This window comes from Entelurus aequoreus, linkage group LG16 (assembly GCF_033978785.1).
Source record: "Entelurus aequoreus isolate RoL-2023_Sb linkage group LG16, RoL_Eaeq_v1.1, whole genome shotgun sequence".
In the NCBI taxonomy this organism is placed as follows: Eukaryota; Metazoa; Chordata; class Actinopteri; order Syngnathiformes; family Syngnathidae; genus Entelurus; species Entelurus aequoreus.
Window position 1 is genome coordinate 46018405 of NC_084746.1, and position 24090 is coordinate 46042494.

The 24090-nt window shown below is 40.0% G+C and overlaps 1 protein-coding gene across 1 annotated transcript in view; it reads right to left on the reverse strand.

The window, feature by feature from the left end:
- LOC133631081 (arylsulfatase I-like) overlaps positions 1 to 24090 on the reverse strand; it is a 115734-nt gene that overhangs the window by 49570 nt on the left and 42074 nt on the right. Inside the window, exons 7-8 of the mRNA XM_062023114.1 lie at positions 16453 to 16516; positions 15509 to 15617 (exon numbers count right to left, since the gene is read on the reverse strand). The gene's annotated coding sequence lies outside the window, so the exon portion shown is untranslated. The remainder of the gene's footprint in view (positions 1 to 15508; positions 15618 to 16452; positions 16517 to 24090) is intronic.

Sequence of the window (24090 nt, forward strand, 5' to 3'; positions counted from 1 at the left end):
AAGTAAATGTTGACAGTTGTAATATCATGCATGGCTCTTTAAATACACTGTAAAAAAAAAAAAAGTCAGATTTTACAGTAAAAAACTGACTTGACAGAATTTTACTGTAAAAATCAAAGTGGTGCAGCTTCCATTTACAGTAATGCATTGTACATTTTCTGGTAAAAAAAAATAAAATAGCAGCTCAGCAGAATTTTATAGTAAAAATGAATGTTACACTTTTTCCATTTCCTGTAATTTGGTATAAATATCAGCGTGTATTTTCCTACGTTTTATTTTGAAATCTACATATTTTTTTTAACAGCGTAAATACAGTAGATCTTTGCCATTTGCAGGGTTGACATTGCAGGACAAGGCAAAAGGTGCAAATCATGGATGCACCTGTAAGAATGTTGCATCCATGATGAGGTTAGTTGATGTTTTGCCATCCAGACAAAAACAAACAAACGTTGCTGAATATTTACGTGTGAAAATGTTTATCAGCGCCACGCAGGCATGTGACGTACAGTAGTGCGGGATTAGGGCTTGACAGGCGAGTCAATACTGAGGTTGTTTGGACTTCCTGCATGCTTTTGTTTTACGGATGAGTCGGCCCTGCGAGCCTGTCCGCCTTTGTCTGAAGCTAATCAAGCGCCCGTCCGCTCGCCGCTCAGCAATCAAATTGGCAACGATTGCGGCGGGGCCGTGAAAACACAGCGGCCGCTTGTCTCGCCACACAGGCCCCGCTCATCAAGGTTAGACGAGGCGCCGGCAATCGGGCGAAGACGACGGGTGTGCGTGGTCAGCGGTGCTTCACGGCGTCCTTGCCAGAGACAACAACCGCCTCACGCGTGTTTTATCAGTGCGGACACAGCCGCTTCTTAACGGCGCCGCAATGTGGCGGCTGTGAAGTGTCACGGCAAACCTTATCTGGCGGCGGCACAGGCTGGCAGAAAGTGGCGCTAAAGGGGGGATTTGTAAGAGTTACACCGGGCAAGGAGACGCCTTGTGGCGACCCATCAGCGTTCCTGTCCTGTAACCCTGTACACTGTTTGTTTGTTTGTCTTATCTTGAACGGGTTTGTGCTGAAAACAAAGTTTCGTTGTACTTGTGCAATGACAATAAAGACCTACCTACCTACCTACCTACCTACCTACCTACCTACCTACCTGCCTACCTGCCTACCTACCTACCTACCTACCTACCTACCTACCTGCCTACCTACCTACCTACCTACCTGCCTACCTGCCTGCCTGCAAGCACGGCCGCACTCTGGAGTCGCAACATTGAGCCATGAAACTGAACATGATAATAAACATGTTATTAAACATTGTCTGCGTTCTTGATGGTACCCTCCTTTTCCTCTTTTGGATCGGGCCTCTTTGGGGCTGCGCAACAAGGGGAGGTCTGCGCTATCATGTTTAGCTACTCCTCTTTTTCCAGTGATAATGGTACTTTTTTGCACTGTGGAGGGACATTAGCCGTGAGTGAGGGCGCTACATTGTTCTCTTGTCCCTGTCAAATTTTCAGAACACAGCTAGAATGTGTCATCATCATGCATTATCACGATATAAAGATAGTATTAAAATCTCTATTGTTGAGCACATTTATATCGTATGTTGCAGTGGCGGGCCGTGCGTTTCCCACCTAGGCCTTCAGTGATGTCTGTCTTCAATGATTACCTCTCAAAACACCATCATTGATTGCTGGAGAAATACTATACAGAAACACATTTACGCACTACTGGGCATTGAATGACCACATCAACAGTGTACAAAACGGGTTATTTTCTGGTGCATTTAAAAATCAATAAACCCGCATCAGCAATTACAACATATCTTATGTGGAACTGTCAAAATTAAAACTGCAAAAAACAATTAAACGTGACAAAAAAAATACAAATATCTGAACTCACAATTTGTAGAACCCATTCGAGCTTCCGGGGTTGGCCGACATGGTCTCACAAGATGTAGTTTCTCTTTAAATATCCTTCTTGAAAACGGCCCTGCAAATATATGTGTTGTCTTGTCTCATCTTAAAAGATGCAGACGAGGCAGGTTGGCGGAGTTCAGAGTTTACTCCACAGCGTGCTCATCAATAACGTCCAGCTGCCGGCATGGCTGCATTCAACCTAAACGGGACTACTGCGCATGCTCTTCACTACTGTGGCATGCTGGGTAATGGAGTTCTTATGTTACCTAGCTCATAACATCACTATATATATCTGCCTTAGGCCATCTAGAAGGCCTTACTGACAACAACTTGTGATCTGATTGGCTAAATGTTTGTGCCCGTTCACTGACAGTGCACAGATGATTCTGAAGGCTCCTGGCAGATTTGGTACAGCATGGCAACATAAGCTAGCTGAATTCTGATTGGATAAAAACTCTATAACCTAAAAACAACAACGCTGAAAGGAGCATAATATGACATGAAGAGAATATGAATACTTTGAGATATTTAGGGAAATTAAATTAAAAATTACTTATATCTTTAATTATTATGATCATGATTTCTGGTTATGTTAGGCCAGCAGAGAAGGTCTTGCTGACACACCACTGCTTTATTGTCTCTATTGCGCAAACCTTGTGTGGACTGAACCGTACTGGGAGATATGTAATTGACACTGGAAACCAACAGTGTATGCCAACAAAGCATCTTAAGTAGAGATGTCAGATAATGGCTTTTTTGCCGATATCCGATATTCTGATATTGTTCAACTCTTAATTACCGATATCAACCGATACCGATATATGCAGTCGTGGAATTAACACATTATAATGCCTAATTTTGTTGTGATGCCCCGCTGGATGCATTAAACAATGTAACAAGGTTTTCCAAAATAAATCAACTCAAGTTATGGAAAAAAATGCCAACATGGCACTGCCATATTTATTATTGAAGTCACTAAGTGCATTATTTTTTTTAACATGCCTCAAAACAGCAGCTTGGAATTTGGTACATGCTCTCCCTGAGAGAGCATTAGGAGGTTGAGGTAGCGAGGTTGGGGGGGGTGTATATTGTGTTACGGTGCGGATGTTCTCCCAAATTGTGTTTGTCATTCTTGTGTGGTGTGGGTTCACAGTGTGGTGCATATTTGTAACAGTTTTAAAGTTGTTTATACGGTCACCCTCAGTGTGACCTGTATGGCTGTTGACCAAGTATGCCTTGCATTCACTTGTGTGTGTGAAAAGCCGTAGATATTATGTCATTGGACCGGCATGAAAAGGCAGTGCCTTTAAGGTTTATTGGCGCTCTGCGTTTTAAAAAGTCATACATTTTACTTTTTGAAACCGATAATTTCCGATATTACATTTTAAAGCATTTATCGGCCGATAATATATGCAGTCCGATATTATCGGCAGTCCGATATTATCGGACATCTCTAGTCTCAAGCTAATAAAAGACAAGAATCCATGCTAACATTGCTAATGCACTACAGGAATAACGTTTGTTGGAGCAAACCAACATGATCACTGAACTTCAAAGTAAATAAAAAGATTTAAAAAAATCATTTGAGTTGAGAGAATGAAGCCTTGACCCAAAAGCTTTCGAGGGATTTGGAGCCCTGGCATCTAATCTGGCACTGAGCAGGACAGCACTGTGGGGTCCTTCAGGAGAAAGCGTCAATCAGAAGCCACTGTACAACAATTCAACTCTTTTCTCTCAGACGTGAAGACCAAACCATCTGGTCCAGTGACCCATGTAAGCCAGGTTTCATACCACACACACACACACACAAAGATGCACGCACGTGCACGTTCCCGCAAAGAGCACACACACACACACACACACACACAAAGACGCGCGCACGCTCACGTTCCCGCAAGGAGCACACACACACACACACACAACACACACACACACACACACACACACACACACACACACACACACACACACACACACACACACACACACACACACACACACACACACACACACACACACACACACACACACACACACACACACACACACACACACACACACACACACACACACACACACACACACACACACACACACACACACACGTTAGGAATATTTAGTCTCCACACTCCAAGCGCCTTTGTCCTGGTTTGTGTTTGCCACAAGAGATCCTTTCCACATTTAATGACTCCATTTTCACGCTGATGAAATCCCAAGGCAACAATGGCAAAGAAAATGACTGAGACAGCATTTCAGGCCAAGAACAAGTCTCTCTCTGCCTTTATTTGCATAGAACATGTGTCACATTGTTGATGCTGGCTGGCACTTTGTGTTGTCAATCAATGTTTATGCCTATTTTTCATTGAGCCAAAAAGACTCAAATAATTCCAATATGCTCAGATGTTACAAACAGCCATTTTCTACCGCTTGAGGTCGTGGGGGTGCTGGAGCCTATCCCAGCTGCACTTGGGCGGAAGGCGGGGTACACCCTGGACAAGTCGCCGCCTCATCACAGGGCCAACACAGATAGACAGACAACATTCACACACTAGGGACCATTTAGTGTTGCCAATCAACCTATCCCCAGGTGCATGTTTTTGGAGGTGGGAGGACGTAACCGGAAGGAACCCACGCAGAACATGCAAACACCACACAGAGACCCCGAGCCCTAGAATCGAACCCAGAACCTTCGTAATGTGAGGCACGAGCACGAACCACTGTTGCGACTGTCGTGTTCCCATAGGGAGGACACGCAGAAAGCGTCAGGAGCGGCGTTCAAGTAGGAATAAACATTAATTCCAAATACAAAAACAAAAAAATGTAGAAAAGATTTACGTGCCGAGGACGCGGGAAGATGGAAACGCTTCCCAAGGGAATTAGCGGAGGAGCAGCTGTCAACATTACAGTTGTACAGGATGACAACACCAAGGCAAGATGTCGCATTGATCCAGCAACTGAAGGCTGCGACGCACCAGAATACAAAGGGGGAGTGATTAGTGGCAGTATGAGGCGGGGACGCTAATCAATAAGCCGAAGGCAGGTGCAAACAATTAGTGTCCATGGCAACCAAAAGTAAAGGATAGAGAACAGAAACAGACTTAAACAGGAAAAAAGCTACTAAACATAAATCAAGACATGACCCGAGCAACAAGGTCATGACAAACCTCTGCACCACCGTCACACTGCAAAAACTGAAATCTAAGTAAGATGAAATATCTCAAATAAGGGTGATATTTGCTTATTTTCTGTCTGATAAGATCATTTTTCTCACTAAGCAGATTTTATGTTAGTGTTTTACTTGTTTTAAGGGTTTTGGTCCTAAATGATCTCAGTAAGATATTACAGCTTGTTGCTGAGATGTTATGACCTATATTGAGTAAAACATGCTTGAAACTAGAATACCAACTGATGCAAAGCTGTGTCGTCAACACTCACAAGTATAAAACTACTTTTTCAAAGTAATAATTTCTTACTTCAAGCATGAAAAATAAAATCATGATGCCGAGCGCATATCATTATGTCAAGATAATGGCACTAGCATTTACTTCATTTAAGAATATTTTTCAACATATTGAGCAAAAAGGTCTCTTTTTTTTCTACCAAGAAAAGTGCACTTGTTATTAGTGAGAATATACTTATTTTAAGGTATTTTTGGGTTCATTGAGGTTAGCTAATTTGACTTGTTTGGGAAAGTCTTGACAAGCCGAATTTTCTTGTTCTATTGGCAGATAATTTTGCTTAGTTCAAATAAAATACCCCTCATTTTTGTTTTGTTTTTTCTTGTTTTTGAACACTGACTTTTTGCAGTGTATAAACATTCAGATAAAAAACTTTGTTTTACAAGCGTCAACCTTTTTCTCTTTCCTTGTCCCCCCCTTTTTTTGTCATTGTGTTTTGAGAACAAGCTCGAGTCTGCACGTTGGACACTTTGTGCTTGTTGGATGATTTTAGTTCAAGTTCAAGTTAAATTACCACCGATAGTCACAACACACACACTAGGTGTGGTGAAATGTGTCCTCTGCATTTGACCCATCCCCTTGTTCACCACCTGGAAGGTGAGGGGAGCAGTGAGCAGCAGCGTTGGCCACGCTCGGGAATTATTTTTGGTGATTTAACCCCCAATTCCAACCCTTGATGCTGAGTGTCCAGCAGGGAGGTAATGGGTCCCATTTTTATAGTCTTTGGTATGACTCGGCCGGGGTTTGAACTCACTTTTTTAATGGAAGGTGTGGCCTATATATCAATGGTGGTCCTCATTTGAAGACATTCCTTGTTACTAGGGTGGGCTGTGTTGGGGGCAGGGAAGAGAACGATCCGATTCTCCCGGATTTGCCCAAATTTTAAATGCTGATTCCTGTTTTTAATGATCAGTCCGCTGACCGGAAGAATTAGCTGCCACAGCGAGCAGCTAACTGTATCTCCATACGTCGTGTGGAATCGCGCCATTAAGTCATTTCAAGTATTATTATCACTGGAAGACAAGGCTAAACATGTTACACACAAATGTAAGGAATTGTTCTTTTTTTTTTTTTTAAATTAATGTTGTATGTCTTTCTTGCATTTCATCTTTTTATTCCAGTATTCATCTTTTTATTCCAGTATTTGATATGTACTTCCTGTGTACAGCGTGACTGACTTAAGCGTGTCTTAGATTTACATGAAACTTACATCGCCGTCAAAAGGAAAGAGAAGTCGTGCGAAGACGAAAGAAGTCCCGCTTCTTTTCCTCACACAACATCAGGACAAAGACGACGTTTGACTGAGTGGGATGAAGTCAAACAGTGGAAGAAGTCTGGAAATAAACGGCAGAGGGTTTGGAGGAAAAAGCGGAGACAGCACCAGGGAATGTTTGAGGGTAGAAGTAAAAGAGAAATGGATCTCCAGCAGGCAGTAAAGAAAGGAAGAAGAGTTCTTCTGTGCAGCAAACTGACAACACTTATTACTGACTAGAAGTCATGTTGTGTTTATTTCCATGAGGCCTGTCTCCTTCCACAGCACTTCCCTGAGTGCATTTCTTCCACACAATTGAACCCTTTTTGTGCCGCCGCACATAAAAGCACAGACATCGTCGCCATCCTTGTCCTTCAGCTCAGACACCTCCTAAAAGTCAACACAACTTTTTGTTTTCAGCTAAGTGCAAGCACACATTTGTACGGTTTGCCTGGACTATTTGGTGTGTAACTTGTACGTTCACTACTCCTGTTCAAGGTAGGGCTGCAAAAGTTAAGCCAAGTCATTTCCTTTAAGGGCACAACTTTTTTTTGACATGCAATTAACATGAGTGTCAAACACAGGAAGTGGCCTAGTGGTTAGAGTGTCCGCCCTGAGATCGGTAGGTTGTGAGTTCAAACCGTGTCATACCAAAGACTATAAAAATGGGAGCCATTACCTCCCTGCTTGGCACTCAGCATCAAGGGTTGGAATTGGGGGTTAAATCACCAAAAATGATTCCCGGGCGCGGCCACCGCTGCTGCTCACTGCTCCCCTCACCACCCAGGGGGTGATCAAGGGTGTGTGTGTGACAATCATGGGTACTTTAACTTTGTACTTTTAACTCTAAAGGCTTAGTGGCCACATGCGTGGACAGCACCTTTTAAAAGATTAAAGTACCAATGATTGTCACACACACACTAGATGTGGTGAAATTTGTCCTCTGCATTTGACCCATCCCCTTGGGGAGCAGTGGGCAGCAGCGGCGCCGCGCCCGGGAATCATTTTGGTGATTTAACCCCCAACTCCAACCCTTTGTTGCTGAGTGCCAAGCAGGGAGGTTTTAGCTCTTATTTCCAAAATTGTGTACACTACTGAATTGGGGTCTTATGGCCGCTTATGTGGACACTTATACTGCCATCTGGTGGTGTCAGAAGAGTATAACATACAATGGAATTTTGAAAAAAAAAAAAAGTGTAAAAATAAGGAATTAGCATGTCACTAAACATGAAGTACACGTTTGTGTACTTATGGTCTAAGTACATCATATCAAAAGATGATTCTTAGTTTTTATTCTAATTAGGGTCCAATAAGCCCAAATAGCAAAGAGAAATAAAAAAAGCATGTAAACAAACAGTTTGGGCCTTAAGAGGTTAAATAGCGAGCAAAAGCGGAAAAAACAAGTTCAGCTTCAAAGGCTCGGCTTGTCGCTCTCCCCAAAAGGTATTTTCATCCACTGTCGCTGAGAGCAGAGTCGTCACCGCAGCAAATCCCAGCTGCTGCCGGAAGGCTTGCAGTCATTTCAGTGTTTAGTGCATTGATAACACATTATTGATTATTAAAATCATGCTTTGATTGTCAAAGATGTTTGGTAATCTGTGATACATGAATCGATGTATCCTGTACATTATCACTGCATGACAATGTCCTAACTTTCTGTATTTTCTAGTAATCAATACAATACTCAACGGTACCAATTTTGTGCTGATAAATGTTCAAAATATTTGTTTTGATTTAACATTTAAAAGGGAGCTGATAATAACTGTGCTGTCCAGTCCTTGTATCTTGTTTTCTTAAACTTCCGAGTCTCATTTGCAAGTATTTTATATCGTAAAATGGTAAATGGTCCGTATTCATATGGCGCTTCACTGTACCTGTAATGATACCCAAAGTGCTTTACATTATACATCACATTCACCCATTCACACACTGATGGCAGAAGCTGCGATGCAAGGCACTAACCATGAACCATCAGGAGCAAGGGTGAAGTGTCTTGTCCAAGGACACAACGGCTATGACTAAGATGGCAGAAACCTGAATCAAACCTGGAACCCTCAAGTTGCTACGCCACACCGCCTCATGTACAAAACCCTAAACCAGTGAAGTTGGCACGTTGTGTAAATGGTAAATAAAAGACAAATACAATGATTTGCAAATCCTTTTCAACTTATATTCAATTGAATAGACTGCAAAGACAATATATTTCAAGTTTGAACTGAGAATTTTTTGCAAATATAAGCTCATTTGGAATTTGGTGCCCGCAACATGTTTCAAAAAAGCTGCCACAAGTGGCAAAAAAGACTGAGAAAGTTGAGGAATGCTCATCAAAAACTTATTTGGAACATCCCCACAGGTGAACAAGCTAATTGGGAACAGGTGTGTACCATGATTGGGTATAAAAGCAGCTTCCATGAAATGCTCAGTCATTCACAAACAAGGATGGGGCGAGGGTCACCACTTTGTCAACAAATGCGTGAGCAAATTGTCAACATTTCTCAACGAGCTGATGCAAGGAATTTAGGGATTTTTACCATCTACAGTCCGTAATATCATCAAAAGTTTCAGATAATCTGGAGAAATCACTGCACATAAACCCGTGACTTTCGATCCCTCAGGCGGTACTGCACCAAAAACCAACATCAGTATGTGTAAAGGATATCACCACATGGGCTCAGGAACACTTCGGAAAACCACTGTCAGCAACGACAGTTGGTCGCTACATCTGTAAGTGCAAGTTAAAACTCTACTATGTAAAGCGAAAGCCATTCATCAACAACACCCAGAAACGCCACAGGCTTTGCTGGGCCAGAGCTCATCTAAGATTGACTGATGCAGAGTGGAAAAGTGTTCTGTGGTCTAACGAGTCCACATTTCAAATTGTTTTTGGAAACTGTGGATGTCGTGTCCTCCAGACCAAAGAGGAAAAGAACCATCCGGATTGTTATAGGCGCAAAGTTCAAACAACATCTGTGATGGTATGGGGGTGTATTAGTGCCCAAGACATGGGTAACTTACACATCTGTGAAGGCACCATTAATGCTGAAAGGTACATACAGGTTTTGGAGCAACGAATGTTGCCATCCAAACAACGTCTTTTTCATGGACGCCCCTGCTTATTTCAGCAAGACGATGCCAACCCACATTCTGCACGTGTTACAACAGCGTGGCTTCATAGTAAGAGTGCGGGTACTAGACTGGCCTGCCTGTAGTCCAGACCGGTCTCCCAAAAATGTATGGCACATTATGAAGCCTAAAATACCACAACGGAGACCCCGGACTGTTGAACAACTTAAGCTGTACATCAAGCAAGACTGAGAAAAAATTCCACCTGAAAAGATTCAAAAACTGGTCGCCTCAAATGTTTACTGAGTGTTGTTAAAAGGAAAGGCCATGTAACACAGTGGTAAAAATACCCCTGTGCCAACTTTTTTGCAATGTGTTGCTGCCATTAAATTCTAAGTTACAAAAGTTGGAAAAAAAATAAAAATAGTTTCTCAGTTCGAACATTAAATATGTTGTCTTTGCAGTCTATTCAATTGAATATAAGTTGAAAAGGACTTGTAAATCATTGTATTCTGTTTTTATTTACGATTTACACAACTTGCCAACTTCAATGGTTTTGGGTTTTGTAGTAGACATGCATCTGACATACAGTCAGGGCCTAGTCTTTGCCTTTAAGCTAAAGCTAGTCTTTAGTTGCGCCCTAAAACGTCACTTCCTGCTACCTGGGGAGGAAGCAAAATAAAAAAGCTCTGCTCTTGTTACCAGAGTTTTGACTGAAATAGGAGTTTTCCAGACCACCGATTGTGATCACAGCCACAAAACAGCTTACATAACAGATTACAACATACTTGATCTGAACGCTGCTAGCCGAGGGGCACAGAATCGCTGTAATAAGCAAATTGAAGCTGCCGCTAAGCCAGCCAAGCTAGCAAGCTCAAAGCGGTTGCTTAGCAACCTAAAGTTATACAATCATCAAACCATGAAAATGTTGGCAAACTTTAAGTGTGTTTTATGACACAAAGGATCTCTAAATGAATATTTAGAGATCTCCAGCACCAAGTTCCTGGAGGTGCAGATCACTGACAATATAACCTGGTATCTTGTAAAAAGAGCTCAGCAGCGCATGCACTTTTTGCGTCAGATGAAAAGAGCACAGCTCCCTCCCCCCATTCTCACCACATTCTACAGAGCCTACTATAGAGAGCCTACTGACCAACTGCATCTCTGTCTGGACTGGAGCCTGCAATGCCTCAGACTGGAAGTCTCTCCAGAGAGTGGTGAGGACGGCGGAAAAGATTAACAGGACTCCTCTTCCTCCTATCCAGGGCTCAGAAAATCTGCAAAGACTCCTCCCACCCCCCCAAGGACTGTTTTCACTGCTGGACTCTAGAAAGAGGTTCCGAAGCAGAACCTCCAGGTTCTGTAACAGCTTCTTCCCTCAGGCCGTAAGACTCTTGAACGCATCATAACTATCCCCTTAATTCCCCCCAAAATGGATTAACTTGCTGGAATAAAAAGACAACATACGTACATCCATAAACGTGAATGCGTATGAAAAAGTGCAATGTATTTATCTGTACTGTAATCTATTTATTTATATCTGCACCTTATTGCTTTTTTATCCTGCACTACCATGAGCTAATGCAACAAAATTTCGTTCTTATCTCTACTGTAAAGTTCAAATTTGAATGACAATAAAAAGGAAGTCTAAGTCTAAGTCTAAAGCAGGCTGAAAAGTTAGAAATGCTGCTAGACGTCAAAGCTAACAACGTTAAAAGCTTCCAGTTAGCTGCTTAGCAACAATTGATAAACACAATCAAAGCAAAACTCCCACCCCCGTAACCTTTCAAGAAACGGATGATCTTAGAAGTGATTTGGTGAAAATTCTTAGAATGTTGATAGGAATATTAGATTATGTTAAATCATCTCTTGGAAACAGGCAAGCTGCAGCAAGAACTGATAATAGGGCTACACAATCAAAGATGGAACAACTAATAAAGACACAAAAAGGTTTGGCGCAGAGGTGAAGATTCTCAGAGAAAAACGCCACAGCAGTGAGAAAAGAGATGTCAGTCTTGCAGGAGGACACCACAGCAGTAAGGCATGAGGTGACTACAACAAGGAACAACAGCAGTGGTACAATAAACAATAGCAGCGAGACAGGAAATAGAAGTCCTGCAAGAGAAGAATGCAGCATTGCGCCAACAGTTGCTAGAAAAATGACGCCAAGCTGGAGAATATCAAAGAGGAGTTTACGCGACAGAATGATATAATCACTGCAGGGCTGCACATAACTCCTTGATCCTATACTCAAGCAGTTGACAACCAGACCACACGGTCTGCTTCAACTGCTGCTTCAACAGAGTAAAAAGTGGTCAACTTTCTGCAATCAAAGGGAATCGATGTCGATATTAACGCCATCGACGCGTGCATCTCACCGAGTGGAAGAAACAACACCACGACAGACAGAAAATCCAAATTGGCACTCCTGAAATAGGGAAACAAGCTGAAGGGTACAAACGTGTAAATGAACGAGCGCCTCGCTAAATGCAATTCTGACATCGCCAAGAAAGCACGTGACTTGAGGAAGCCGGGGAAAATTCAGGGAACATGGAGCGCCAACTGCAAAATTGACATCAAGCTGAATGGAGGTCCAGAAGCAAGAGCACAAAGACATCAAGGATGGGGACAAATATTAAATATTAGAGCTCCCAGCGCTTTGACAACAACCAAAATATAGTCTGACAGAAAACAAACATGTGTGTACAGCTCTGGTAATGGGTACATGCGCACCCACCTGCACAAATGTACTTCAAAATGTAACAATCAAAATAAATATGACTTTTTTTTGTTTACTAGGGCATGCATATATAATATGCATTAGTTTGACCATTTAAAATCAACGATAATAAAAAGGAGATGCTTGGAAATAGTATAAAAATGCCCCAAAAACTTGGAAAAACGCGACTCATAGCGTTACTTTTTGGTGTAACCATCATGCGCGTTCTGTTCAGGTATATTTCTTTTATATTTTGATAAATCATCATATTTATGTATTACTAAATTTAAATAGGTATTGATCAATCTTTAAGCTGTGATTACTTGATTTCAGTTTGCTTTTGACATCTTATTTAGAATTGTAGTTGAAACTTTTATAACCTTGTGTTGCGCTCATGATGGCGTAACCAAACTAGATTCCATTTAATGATCTTATTTTGAATATTCATTCCCTTTTTTACATTTAGTATATTTAAATATTCATTTATAAACATTGAATACATTTCGAATATCAATAAAATGCAATTGCTTTCATCTTATAGGGTAATGTTTAGTTACACCAAGTCATCACTTTGACTTGACTTGTAATATCTGTAATTCTGGTGGTGTTTTATGCTTTTTTCTTTTTGGAACATGTACTATACATATAATACAATAAAGTCCCATATAAAATTATGTTTCTAGCAATACTTTCATTTTGCCTTTGAAAGTAACACTCCAATGTCCATTAGTGGAGCTGAATTGAAAGTAACACTCCAATGTCCATTAGTGGAGCTGTACACATCTACATTCAACATCAACACTACTACCGTATTTTCCGCACTATAAGGCGCACCTAAAAACCTCCAATTTTGTCAAAAGCTGACAGTGCGCCTTATATCCGGTGCGCCTTATATATGGACCAATATTGAGCCTCCAACAGGTAAAAGTTTCAATCAATCAATCAATCAATCAATCGCAACTACGGTAAGCAGCCGCCGACTTCATTTTCCCCCGTAGAAGAAGAAGAAGCGCGCGGTGCATGCTGGGATATATGACTGCGCGAGGCGTGCCGTTTCATTTCCATTTGTTTGTTTATGTAAAGACCCCAAAATGGCTCCTATTAAAAGACGCGCTTATGACGCAGAGTTTAAACTTAAGACGATCAGTCACGCAGTAGAACACGGGAATAGAGCAGCAGCGACACTGACTCCATTAATGACGACTTCGACGAGACGGAGTCGGGCATGTTGGATGCCGTATTCGCCCAACTGTTTAATTCGGACACTGAAGAAGAAGAATTCGAGGGATTCGTGGATGAGGAATAACTTCATAAAGTGAGCTTTACATGTTTATTTTGTGTGTTGTGTTGTGTGACATTAACGTTTGAGCAACGTTGAGTTATTGATATATTGTTATTGCTCTGCACTATTTCGAGTGTTACTATATTGTGATTGCACTAACGTTTGATTTACCGTAACAGTATCACTGTTTTTTTACCTGTTTATTGAATCAGGGAAAAGTTCCCCTCCACTATACCTTGCTGTTGTTAAAAGATAAACAAAACACCACATCACTGACTTTACCTCGGGGAAAATAATAAAACAGCTGCTTATTCATTTTGGGAGTGAACAGAGTTGTCGAACGCTGGTTTGTAATCTATTAATAAAGTTTGACTGCCCTATCTGACTCAGTGTTTCCCACACATTCATTTATTTGTGGCGGCCCGCCACGAAAGAATTACGTCCGCCACAAATTTAAAAAAATTAAAAATAAAATAAAAATTTTTTTTTTGGTCCTGTCCAGCTTCTCAGGCAAATCATATAGTTGATGTAGATGCCCATATAGGCTGTTCAGATTTACTTTACAAAAGAGAAGTGTAGGATACTTCTCTTGTTGCCTTATTTGTATTTGACCACTACTGTTTTCTGTTTATTTGTTACTGACTGTGGCAGGACACCTCTGCCTCTGTTTCACTTTATGTTGCTGGTAAATAATATGGTTGTAGTAGTAGGCTAAAGTGAAATTATTTAGTATGCACTAATTAAAGGGGCAGAGCTTTAAGAGACATTTTAGCTTTTATATTTTATAAGATATATTTTTTGTAAGAACCACAATTAATAAATATATTTCAGTCAATAACTTATTGTTCAAATCTGTATATAAATATGTACATAAAGTGTTGTAATTATATTGTAAAATGGATGGATGGATGGACGTTTAAAACAAAACTGTTATTATTAATTAGTAAGTATACATTTTTTGAGCCTTTTTAGAGAAAATCATATCATTGTAGTAAATTATGCAAATTACTCGATGATGTCATGATGACCACGCCCATAGCCACGCCCCCACCGCCACAGGTATCTTGGCAGTTTATGGGAAACACTGCTGACTGTTTTGTTGACATTCCCTTTAGCGCAGCTCCATCTAATGGATGCATAACGTAACCCGAGCCTCTACTGTAGCGTCTATTCCAGTGGTTCTCAACCTTTTTTCAGTGATGTACCCCCTGTGAACATTTTTTTAATTCAAGTACCCCCTAATCAGAGCAAAGCATTTTTGGTTGAAAAAAAAAGAGATAAAGAAGTAAAATACAGCACTATGTCATCAGTTTCTGATTTATTAAATTGTATAACAGTGCAAAATATTGCTCATTTGTAGTGGTCTTTCTTGAACTATTTGGAAAAAAAGGTAGGTTTTTATTTATATTTATAAAGGATTTTTGAATTGTTACTATTTTTAGAGTATTAAAAAAAAATCTCACGCACCCCTTGGCATACCTTCAAGTACCCCTATTTGAGAACCACTGGTCTATTCTATGCGCCTTATAATGCGGTGCGCCTTATATATGAACAAAGTTTTAAAATATGCCATTCGTTGAAGGTGCGCCTTATAATCCGGTGCGCCTTATAGTGCGGAAAATACGGTAAGTTCCAAAAGACCGTTGAACAAGAAGACCTGGATTTGAACATTCATTTAGGAACACAAAAGATGGCTGAACAGGAAAATATGAAACTGAAAACCTTTTGCAACATAGATCACAAAAGTCTGGGATTGGAGAACAATATGGATCCAGATACAATTTTGAGATATCTGGGCTCACAGGCCATTTACTGTAACACACCTCAAACATCACCAGGAGGCATCTGTGGACGAGCAGGCAGTATTGAGCAGGCTTTTAGAGAAGGTTGATGAAGCTTCAGCATCAAGAGGGAAGATCTGCTATCAGGCGGCTGCAGAAGGAGAACACACGCACACACACACACACACACACACACACACACACACACACACACACACACACACACACACACACACACACACACACACACACACACACACACACACACACACACACACACACACTGAGGGCTTGAAGTTAATTATGCACACTGTCCATCCGTCCATGTGCTGTGACTACATTGGCCACATCTACTGCAGGCTGGCCAGGTAGCTTTCCGATTAGCCGCGGACGAGCACACACAGCAGCAAAGTTAGAGCAAACTATATGCAGCACTTTGTGTTTGAAGCAATAAAACAAAGCAGCACAGGAGGTCAACAAAGAAAAATACTAGCTTTTTATCTTCCCGCTGCAGGTAATTCTCCTCAGCCAAGCAAGCTCATTTATAATTCTACCACGTGAATTTCATCCTCCGCAGCTCCCGGTGCAAAGTTGCTGCGTTGTCAAAGATGTGCGGAGTGGAAAGGTCAAACAGAAACTTGTTTATAATGTATAATTCAAATAAATGACTGATGATTATTCAGATGTGTTTAATAAATCTTCAAGGGTTGAAATGAGTTTATGATTATTAGCATTTTGATTAATAAGCAGCTATCAATGTTCTTTGCATTTGTGGACATGATGACATTATGCATTACATGTAAAAAAAATTACATTCTGTAATTACATTTGATACATTTTGTAGGTTAAAGATGCTAAATGCAATCCATCTGAACAAAAACATTTGTCGAAGTGAAAAGATCAAGTGAAAACTACAAAGATATGGGGTGCCCAATGTAAAAGTTCAGTCACTTTACTAGCAGATACATTTCTCAAATTTAACTCACTTTTCTCAGGTTTTTCTTCTGTTGTCGTCACGTCGTCACCCTTTTGCTTTTGAAGTCGCGAGTGCTAAAAAAAACGGAAAAGGTTGCCCTTTTAAATTGTTTGTCTCAAAAGGCGAGAGAAGCACAAAAACATTCCAATTTGGGTTTGTTACCTGAGCGGCGGCAGTGTCCAGGCTACCATCGGCTGTGCCGCCAGGCCTTGCTGCAGTGCTGCTGGCCCCGAGAGCAACAGGGGTGGCCAGACTACCACTGGCCGGAGAGGGACTGCAACAGCAGCGGGCCCGGAGAGCGGCGGTTGCAGGGAGGCTAGCTAGCGAGCTAGCTCCACGGAAATACTAAATAAATAATATACTATGGTATATCATTCATTTATTTACTGTTCTGTTACAGAGAACAAGGAAATCACCAAAAATGATTCCCGGGCGCGGCCACCGCTGCTGCTCACTGTTCCCCTCACCTCCCAGGGGGTGATCAAGGGTGATGGGTCAAATGCAGAGAATAATTTCGCCACACCTAGTGTGTGTGTGACAATCAAACAAACAAAAGCTCCTAATTAGTCTGCTGACTTATGCAGTAACATATTGTGTCATTTATCATTCTATTATTTTGTCAACATTATTAAGGACAAGTGGTAGAAAATGAATTATTAATCTATTTGTTCATTTACTGTTAATATCTGCTTACTTTCTCTTTTAACATGTTCTGTCTACACTTCTGTTAAAATGTAATAATCACTGTTGTTTGATACTTTACATTAGTTTTGGATGATACCACAAATTTGGGTATCAATCTGATACCAAGTAGTTACAGGATCATATTCAAAGTCTTCATGTGTCCAGGGGACATATTTCCTGAGTTTACAAACAAAATATACATTTTAAAAAAACGAAAGAAGATGTGATGCCAAAAAATATCGAGGTAATCATAGTAGTATCAACTAGATACGTGCCTGTACTTGATATCATTACAGTGGATGTTAGGTGTAGATCCACCAATGGCGTTTGTTTACATTTTGACGCCGGTGAGCTACGGTGTGTAGTGAAGCATGTTTAGCTATTCCTCGTCCTGCATGGATGATACTTGTAAGAAACTTACTTTATTTGTCACCATGAAGACGAGGACTAGTGATTTAGAAATAGCTAAAACACTGCAAACGGCGGATGGACGTTAGCCGCTAGCTAGCTAGCCATGTCTTAAAGCACCTCTTCCTGAGGGCGTTTCAGTGTTATAACTTCACCTTTATCGTTAGTTTTCAAGCCAAAATGCGTCCGTTCTCCCTTTTCTGTCTACACACTGTGTCTGCTTGTAAGTACTCTGTGATTGTGTGCCGCCGAACATGCTCGTCTGCTCGTAAACCAGCAATGTCACGACGTGACTTCGACGCGGGCGCAGGGTGGAATGCGGGACCGGTACGTTTCAGAGACGGTATCGTACCGAAAATGATTCATTAGTATAGCGGTACTATACTAATACTGGTATACCGTACAACCCTATAAGGGTCGTTAACAGAAAACAAAAATCAGCACTACTAAAACAAGGAAGGAAGTTAAAAGGAACAAACGTGTATATAAAAGAACATTTAACAAAAGCAAACGCCCACATAGCTAGAAAGGCACGCAACCTGAAACAAGGCAAGATACAACAAACTAAAATATTCATCAAATGATATGGTACACCGGAAGAAGCTAAAGTAACTGTCATTCGGAAAATAGAGGAACTGGATAGGTATCAAATACTAAAAGCAAAATAAACACAATCATGACACACAAAGACAGGAACCAAAGGACAAGGAATTAGAAACATTTAGCTCCATAGACCATAAAAGTATGGAAATACAGGATGACAGAGATCCAGACACATTTTTCTCCTCCACCTTAAGCATGATTGTCAACACTATACAAATGGTCAATTATTCATTATACCTGTAGATGCCTATATGCAAATTTCCACAATGTGAAGCATTTTTTGGAACAATTCAACGAGCCCTTGCTGTAAATTGCTGTATCAGAAACATGGATCCATGCTAACAAAGGAAGAGATTTTGACCTGGAGAAGGATATGAACTGAATTATTGGCATTATTGGTCATTAGGCATCTGTCATGTTTCCTTTTTCTGCAGTCAGAAAGATGTAGGAGTGTCTTTACACTTGGAGAGAGACTTATCGCTCACGTTTAGATTCAGATTTAAGATTTACATTTAGATTCAAGATTTAGGTTTGGATTTAATAATTAGCGCTAACATTTAGATTTAAGATTTATATTCAACATTTAAGTTTAGATTAAACATTTAACGCTCACATTTAGTTTTAACATTTAGCACTCACATTTAGATTTAGACTCAACATTGAGTTTTAACATTTGGGTTTAAATGTAACATTTAACTTTAAATTAAACATTTAAGTTTAGATTTAACATTTAGATCTAACAATTAGTGCTCACATTCAGATTTAAGATTTATATGTAAGATTTACATTTAGATTCAAGATTTAGGTTTGGATTTAATAATTAGCGCTCACATTTAGATTTCAGATTTAGATTTAACATTTTGGTTTAGATTCAACATTTAACGCTCACATTTAGTTTTAACATTTAGCACTCACATTTAGATTTAGACTCAACATTGAGTTTTAACATTTAGCACTCACATTTAGATTTAGACTCAACATTGAGTTTTAACATTTAGGTTTAAATTTAACATTTAAATTTAGATTAAACATTTAGGCTTAGATTTAACATTTAGATCTAACAATTAGTGCTCACATTCAGATTTAAGATTTATATTTAACATTTAGGTTTAGATTTAACATTTTGATTTAGCGCTCACATTTAGTTTTAACATTTAGCCCTCACATTTAGATTTAGACTCAACATTTAGATTTAAATTTAACATTTAGGTTTAAATCTGACATTTAGATTTAGATTAAACATTTAGGTTTAGATTTAACATTTAGATTTAACATTTAGATTTAACATGTAGGTTTAAATTTAACATAGATTTAGATTCAACATTTAGATTTAGACATAATATTTATATTTATATTTAGATTCAACATATAGATTTATATTTAAGATGTAGGTTTAGATACAACATTTAATTTTAGATTTAAATTTTAAATTTAGATATAATATTTAGAGTTAAATGTAATGAAAACGAGCTAAATGCGAGAAAACTAAGTTAAATCTGAGAAATATATCTTCTAAAAAAGTGTGACTGAACTTTTACATTCTGCACCCTGTACAAAGAGGTGAGAAGAAACGTATTGATTTGACCTTTAAATATTCCTCGATGAACAGCTGTCTGAAGGTGTCAATCAAAGTGAGCATTATTATTGTTATCTTGCTAAATAAAGGCAGAACGTTGGCACAGGCCATGTGGTGTGGTGTACCTAATGAAGTGTCCAGAGAGTGTGTTTCCTGAATTGACCTGCAAGTTAAAAGCTGCAGCAAGAATGACTAAAAGCCTGCTTGAGGCAGGAAAAATAAAACCAGTGTTTGTAGACAAAATACTCAGTATGAGGTTTTTTTCTTTTTACTCCCCCCTGCAGTTTCAATATGTCACTTTGTGTGTGCAAATCATTTCTCAGGCAGGATCACATTGCTGCAGAATTTCAAAGAGGCGGTCAAGGACGAGGTAACCATGTTTACTCCAATAGCTTGCACGCTGTCTGCTCTTTGACTTTAGGCAAGTTTAAACATAAAACTTATTCATTTTAGTAACCTTTGAAGAATTATCATAAGAGCAAAGATATCTGCTGACCTCCACGAAGGAAGTGAACAACTACTCAACTTTAACCCAGATCAAGAACTCCTTGTAGATAAACGATTAAGGATTTTCGTAGTCAAGTCTGATTTGTTATATTTTGCGCATAGTCAACGATCAGTCAAATCTATGGCGTTTTTTTAAAGAGCGAAATGAACAGATGACATGTAGAACTGTATACTGACTCATGGTCACTAGGTGTCAGTACGTCACATGGATGTAGATCAGACCTGGGCAAATTAAGGCCCGTTAAACTTTTCAATCCGGCCCGCCGGACCTTCCCAAATAATTTTATAGATCTTTAAGATGGAAACTTTAGCTGCCAATATGATGTGCAGTGATGTTTTCAAATGACCGTAGGTCTTGAACTAAACAAAGTATTTCAATGGTTGGAATCTGCACTTTTGCCTGATATACTAATTACTATGGCAATCTAAATCACAGCAGCTCAGACGAGGCACCAAGCAGTGTGGGTGGGGAGCGTTTCTACAGAGTGTTTCCAGAGCATCCAGCCTGAAATGCGGGTGTCAGGGACAAACAGGGAATGAGATTTTTAAAACAAAGTTCTAAAGCTTAGTTATAAATCAGATGTATCAGATTGTAAATGGGTTTATTTTTTACCCTTTGCGTTCACATTTTGCATATATTGTCAATATTCAGTGTTTTATCGTTCATAGTTAATATTGTAAATCCCACATTCTTTATGTTCATGTACATTCTGGGTGTCTCTCATTCAGTAAAAAATTTAAAATTAAATTCCGTTTAAGGCGGTCTGTCATAACGTTTTTAGCATCCAGACATTATTGTGAGGTTGTGTATAAGTGTTCCTAAAAATAGATATACCCAGACACATTTTTTTCTCTAAATTTGGCCCTCTGAGTCAAAATAATTGCCCAGGCGCCTATAGTGACTCTTCCAAAGTTAAAGGCCTACTGAAATGATTTTTTTTTATTTAAACGGGAATAGCAGATCCATTCTATGTGTCATACTTGATCATTTCGCGATATTGCCATATTTTTGCTGAAAGGATTTAGTAGAGAAAATCGACGATAAAGTTCGCAACTTTTGCTCGCTGATTAAAAAAAGCCTTGCCTGTACCGGAAGTAGCGTGACGTCACAGGAGCTAGGATTCCTCACAATTCCCCGTTGTTTACAATGGAGCGAGAGAGAGTCGGACCGAGAAAGTGACGATTACCCCATTAATTTGAGCGAGGATGAAAGATTCGTAGATGAGGAACGTTACAGTGAAGGACTTGAGAGGCAGTGATGGACGTATCTTTTTTCGCTCTGACCGTAATTTAGGTACAAGCTGGCTCATTGGATTCCACACTCTCTCCTTTTTCTATTGTGGATCACGGATTTGTATTTTAAACCACCTCAGATACTATATCCTCTTGAAAATGAGAGTCGAGCACGCGAAATGGACATTTAAAGTGACTTTTATCTCCAAGACAATACATCGGTGACACACTTAGCTACTGAGCTAACGTGCTAGCATCGTTCTCAAATGAAGATAAAAACTAAATAAATAAACCCCTGACTGGAAGGATAGACAGAAGAGCAAAAATACTATTAAACCATGTACATGTAACTACACGGTTAAAAATTCTCAGCCTGGTAAGGCTTAACAATGCTGTTGCTAACGACACTAAGGCTAATTTAGCAACTTAGCAACCGGAACTCACAGAACTATGTACTCTCTCCTTTTTATATTGTGTATCACGGATTTGTATTTTAAACCACCTCAGATACTATATCCTCTTGAAAATGAGAGTCGAGCACGCGAAATGGACATTTAAAGTGACTTTTATCTCCAAGACAATACATCGGTGACACACTTAGCCACTGAGCTAACGTGCTAGCATCGTTCTCAAATGAAGATAGAAACAAAATAAATAAACCCCTGACTGGAAGGATAGACAGAAGAGCAAAAATACTATTAAACCATGTACATGTAACTACACGGTTAAAAATTCTCAGCCTGGTAAGGCTTAACAATGCTGTTGCTAATGACGCTAAGGCTAATTTAGCAACTTAGCAACCGGAACTCACAGAACTATGATAAAACATTAGCGCTCCACCTACGCCAGCCAGCCCTCATCTTCCCATCAACAGCCGTGCTCACCTGCGTTCCAGCGATCAACGGCACGACGAAGGACTTCATCCGTGGGTTTGGCGGCAAGCATCAGCTAGGCGTCTTCTATCAGGGTAAGTAGTCCTTGTTGTGTTGCTGTAAGTATTGTACTTAGCCGCTAAGACACCGATCGATCCCACCTACAACGTTCTTCTTTGCAGCCTCCATTGTTCATTAAACAAATTGCAAAAGATTCACCAACACAGATGTCCAGAATACTGTGGAATTTTGTCGAAGAAAACAGAGCTTTGTGTATTGTGTCCAATAGGGCCCAAACACTTCCGTGCATTTTATGACGTCACGCGCATAAATCATATCCAAAGGAGATTTTCAACCGGAAGTGTGGCGGGAATTTTAAAATTGCACTTTATAAGTTAACCCGGCCGTATTGGCATGTGTTTCAATGTTAAGATTTCATCATTGATATATAAACTATCAGACTGCGTGGTCGCTAGTAGTGGCTTTCAGTAGGCCTTTAAAGGTGCTGTTTGCAACTTCCTCACAGAAACATTTCTCAAAGCAAAAAATATACCAAGAACACCACCAGCTAGCCTATTAGTTTAACAGAATACATTTGTTTGTCAATACATCTATATTTTTCACAATGACAAAGTTTATGTAATAAAAATGTGTGTTTACGGCTGTCACTCACGCGGTCTCGTGAGCACGTACATGCAGCAAGCGCGTGCGTGCACACATACAAAAAAATTCCAAGAGAAGCAACGAATAATTTGCAGTCATGTTGTTGTTATGATAGGATATACATTCAATGACAGCTAACGCTAGCTATCCAAATTGCTATTATTGGTGAATACGTACGACAAGTAAGAGGGCGGGATATACTGTGTAAAATACTTTGGAAAGTTGCCGCCCTCTAGGCGTCTGTGTAAATGTTGCAGCTCCTTTAATTAAATACACTTTTAAAAGCAATACAGTCTTCCATTAAAGTGAATAAAACAGAAATGTTTGCATTTTAAGTGTGCCTTATAGTCAAAAAAATACGGTAATCACAAAAAATATTGCATTAATAAACGCAGATTAATCACATAATTTTTTTTGACTGCAAAATCATACTCCTCTACCTTAACCGCCGATGTTACACGATCGTGATCAGGTCAAGACATACGTCAGTGGCAAATTTCGCTTCAGAAAACACCCCAGCGAGATTTTAGATAAAACGTAGGTAATTTGCATATATTGCAACGATGACATCTCTTAATCGGAGCGCAACAAGTTCAAGTACCATCTAAAAGTAAAACATGTTTTTGCGGCAGCTGCTAGCAAAAACCAGCAGTGGACGACAACGCTGGTGAAATATGTTGTCAACATTTGACCAGACATTAGTTAAGCAACAATTTTGTATTACTGTGATTGTTCATCCATCCATCCATCTTCTACCTCTTGTCCCTTTTGGGGTCACAGTGGGTGCTGGAGCCTATCTCAGCTGCATTCGGGCAGTAAGCGGGGTACACCCTGGACAAGTCACCACCTCATCACAGGGCCAACACAGATAGACAGACAACATTCATAGTGTTGCCAATCAACCTATCCCCAGGTGCATGTCTTTGGAGGTGGGAGGAAGACTCCCACAGACTCCACACAGAAAGATCCCGAGCCCAGGATTGATCTCAGGACCTTCGTATTGTGAGGCACATGCACTAACCCACTGTGCTGCCCTACTGTGATTGTCATTAATCTAAAATTAGTGTAATCAATCTGATTTAATTCTTTTTTTTACATTGTA